This window comes from Tasmannia lanceolata, unplaced genomic scaffold (assembly GCF_043159265.1).
Source record: "Tasmannia lanceolata isolate RefF3 unplaced genomic scaffold, GAP_Taslan_0.1 ptg000020l, whole genome shotgun sequence".
Taxonomy (NCBI): domain Eukaryota; kingdom Viridiplantae; phylum Streptophyta; class Magnoliopsida; order Canellales; family Winteraceae; genus Tasmannia; species Tasmannia lanceolata.
In genome coordinates, this window is record NW_027518697.1 from 19,667,268 (window position 1) to 19,671,346 (window position 4,079).

Sequence of the window (4,079 nt, forward strand, 5' to 3'; positions counted from 1 at the left end):
CAGGTTGGGAACGTGAAGAGCTTCCCTATTAAAGCGACCAACGAACACTTTCAAGGCCTCATCATCTCCCTGCCTGAGAGCCATCAGCGAAGCCGTCGTCTTCCTGGGTCTTCTGCTGCTCATGAAATGGCGGGCCAGGTCATCCCCAAAATCATCAAAATTATCCACGGACCTGGGTTTAAGCCGCGAGTACCAGTCCCGCGCTGCTCCGGTCAACGTGGTGGGGAATGCCCGGCAAAGGAATCCATCCGACGCCCCGTGGAGGAGCATTGTGGTCCTGAAAGTCTCCAAGTGGTCCACGGGGTCGGTGGTCCCGTCATACTGCGGAATCTGCGGCATCTTTCAGCCCGCAGGGGCCTCCGCGTTGAGCACTCTGTCCGAAAATGGTTGAGCGCTTGTGAAGATCCGGGAGGTAGGCCGGCCCTGCTCTCTAGTGAGCTCTTCGATCCGGTGGTCGATCTGCTGGATCCTTCGCAACACCGGGTCCTCTCTTTCCTCCGTCCGGTGGACGGGCCTCTCTCTTCTTGCTGGCGGACTCATAGCCGATCCGGACTGACTGGCCGGACTCCTTCGCCGGTGCCGCGATCCCTCTCCTTGGGTGGCGTCTCTCTTGCTGCCATGCCTTTGTACGGAGGGAGATCGCGACCGGTGATGTAGGCGAGGCTCGGGGCGCACATGTTTGTCCCGGGAGAGGTGATCTCGTCTTGTAGAGTGACGAGTCTGCTCTCGGGGCGGGGGCGTGTGCTCTCTGCGGGAGCTTCCCCTCCTCTGAGTGGGCTGAGAGGCCTCGGCTGGGTGTTGCTGGAGTGCGGGGGCCGGATTCCTGAACTGTGCAATCACATCAGTCATTTCCTGGAAAAGGGCCCGCATCTCCCTCGGGGTCGGGGTCGGGGTAGGGTCTGAACGGTCCGAGCGAGTCGGACTTCGCTCTCCTACCGCCCCGACCTCTATCTGCGAGGCCAGTTGCTCGCTTCTTCCTTCGCGGGGGGCTGTAGCCCGGGTCGTCCGGGAGGTTGGCACATGCTTTCCGTTTTTCCCTACCATTGCTTAAGTGAGGTTCCGAACAGCTTTTTGTTGCGGGGTCCCACGGATGGCGCCAAATCTGTTAGGTCTAAAATTGGTAACAGGTTATGGTAGGGTCGGAAGGGCTGATCTGACAAGCCACAGCTGAAGGGCTGGTGGAGTCTTGCACTGCACAAGGGCACATACAAGAAGACAAAGGGTCAGAAGACCAACCCGTAGTGTTGCTCCGGACGGGCGCTTCGACACTTAAGTCAGTATGAGCAGGAGTGCAGAGCAATGTCAGAGTAGAAAGCTTAGGGTTTTGATTTTCAGATCCCTCACCTTAGCACAAATGAGGGCTATTTATAGTGTGATCCTGAGCCACCTGTCCAGGACAGGTGGTGGTTCAGAGCCACCTATCCAGGACAGGTGGTGGCCCCTGTATGGACCAGGTCTCATACCTAGGAGGGGCAGGTGGAAGTCCCTGATTGGTCCAGGTGTCATACCTAGCAGGGACAGGTGTTGGCTTTGCAGTGGTCCCTGTGAGGGCCACGTGTCAACAGCCAATTGGTTGCTGAGTTCGGACCCCATCGCTGAGTTCGGACCCCATCAAAAGCTAACTTAACTGTTGTAGCTGCCTGAGATATACCTCCCCAATGAATGACAAGCTACTCTATTTCGGCTTGTAGAGAGTTTGCTGGTCTTCTCCTGGTGTTTGCTCTCCAGAGAATAGATCTCCAAATCTAGCTAGAGAATCCACATCGGAAGAAAATATGATCAATTGTTTCTTTTTCTGATTCACACAGCAGGCATCTAGTTCTTGTAGAGCAGTGAACTAGCCTCCTCGTAGGGTATTGGTAAGTAGTGTTTGGTTCTCAACTAAAGTAGTTTCTCAGTACAAAGTGTCAAAGTTGGCCCTAGGGGTTGACATGGGCCGGATCTAACCCAAAGAACCAAACTGGACTGGCCTATTTGGTTCAGTTCGGTTTCGGGTCCAGTTTTTGGGAACCGACATTAGCCGGTTCGGTTATGGGTTTGGGGTCCTGAGACCCAGAACCGAACCGAACCGAACCGAACCGATTCACAGTTCTCTAAGTTTTAAATACTTAACATTTATGATTTAACAATAAATATAAAAGGGCACTGATGGTCTCTCCCTGATGGATAAAATCACCCCCCTTAACGTTTTTTCTTTTGAGTGAGATAAAATCACTCCCCTTAATTCTTAAGTTACTTTTGACTTACGTTATAACAAGTCTTAAGGGGAGAAAAGTTGAAACCCTAGATCTCTCTTTGTCTGCTAAAGTGTAAGTGCTAATAGCTAAAAGATTAAAAAAAGAAAAAGAAAACCCTAGATCTCTCTTTTTCTCTTTCTTCTATGCTTTTTTCTCATGAAAAACGTGAAGGGGTTGATTTTCTCATGAAAACACATGAAGGGGTAGATTACTTGGGCTCTGTTTTTTCTCTTTCTTTCTTGCCTGTGATTCTGTGATTACTTGGGCCTTGTTTGTTTTGGATTTTGAGAATCGAATGTGATTCCAACCGATTGTGAGCCACGCTGATTTAGGTCTTGTTTGTTTGGAATTGTGACAGCATATTGTGAGCCCAAACCGATTAATGGAGTCAAACCTGAACGTAATTTGGAGTCCTTTAATCGGTTTGGGACTTAGAATCGGTTGTTACAATCTCAAACGAACAGGGCCTCAAGATTGTTACAGCCGATTGTGAGCCCAGAATTCTTGGTTAGAAGATGAATAGCCATTTGGATATGTGGATTTTATAATCTAGGATTGTAAATTCCTGGATTTTACAAGCTAAAACCAAGATTTTGTGTGCTAAAACCTAGATTTACATTCCCGGATCACAAAATCCAGGTTTTGGCTTATAGAATCTAAATTTTAGCTTGAAAAGTTCATGTTTTTGCTTATAAAATCTAGGTTTATCTGTGTGTGCTACTCTGTCTTGGGAGATTCCATTAAAATTGTAGTCACTAAACCCAAAAATCAAATTAAAAAAAAGGTAAGCCCATAACCGAGCCAAACCGTACCGAATCGAACTGATCGAGTTCGGTTCCGGTTCGGTTCGTTTATGTGGAACCATGGTTCGGTTCCGGTTCCGGTGTCGGTTCTGGGTTTGGGACCCGACCCATGTCCACCCCTAGTTGTCCCTCCACTATAATGATTTGATCAAATCAGATTGATTTAACATAAATGTCCACCTCTTTGACATTAGAATCGAGACCGAGAAGAAGCCAACGACAATTGAAATTAGTAATGATCTATTGCCAAGACCGAGAAGAAGCCAAACCTAACAAAATAGTTTATCTTAAAAAATCAGCGAAGATATTTTCACCCCCCTCCCTGCAGTACTCATTCGCCCCCTTTTTAGCATGATTTGACGTCAAAAAGCATTGCATTGAAGTTGCCCACTATTCATGTTATAAGGGGGCGAATGCGTACTGCAGGGGTGAAAATATCATCTCCCAAAATATATCTCATAATACAGCATCATGTCGCTCTCATATGCAGTGATAACACAAAAAACAAAAAGAAAACAGCTAAAGTATCTGCTAATTCTTTTAATTCAATAATCCTGATCTTTGATTATGGGCTTTCTTTGAATATCTCCAAATGTTCTTACTCCGTTCCTTTCTACTAACTTAAAACAAACTTGATGCTCATTTTTAAGTGTAAAAATTGGCGTAAAATCTGTTTTACCCCCATTTTACATAGAAAGAAACGGAGTCACCTAAAAACTTGTTTGTAGTGGCATTTGCAGGGTGATGGGTGATTTTATGGACCCACTGGATCATGGCCCCACTGTACGATGGGTCCAACGACTCCCACATGTAAGAAGACATCTCAAAGTGGGGCGACCTATGCCTATGGAAAATGATATAGCCACTCCTTTTTCATCCATTACACCTCATTTTATAACGGCACAGTTTTCAAAAAATACAAGTGTATTATTATAATTTCGCCCAGTCTCTTTCCGAAATTTTCAAAAACATAAGGGTATCATTATAATTTCAGTAACGAAAGACAAGTGAAATGGAATCGCAAATCTCCCTGCTCTCG